The following is a 355-nucleotide window of genomic DNA, read 5'->3' on the forward strand; positions in this document are numbered from 1 at the left end:
CTCTCAGGGATTACGATTCCACTATAACCTCTTAGGTTCTTTGGATCTTTAGGCATCTCAAGGGCATAAATATTGAACACAAAATTTAACCACAAATGAGTTAATAATTATGTACAATTATTTCACAAATAAAGTAAAGAAATGCAGCCGCAACACCGGACGATACATGTACGTAACAGTCGAGAACAGTGGTAAGCCACCCAAGCACTGGTAACTCAAGTTAACGTAAATGGAGGCTGAAATTCTCCGATGGCTTTCTGCTGTAATGCACAATGAACACTATTTTCACAATTATCACGAATCGGTGATAAGAAGACGTACTAAAAGAAATTTTATTAGAAAATTTGCACAAATT

This window comes from Penaeus monodon, chromosome 27 (genome assembly GCF_015228065.2).
Source record: "Penaeus monodon isolate SGIC_2016 chromosome 27, NSTDA_Pmon_1, whole genome shotgun sequence".
Classification (NCBI taxonomy): Eukaryota; Metazoa; Arthropoda; class Malacostraca; order Decapoda; family Penaeidae; genus Penaeus; species Penaeus monodon.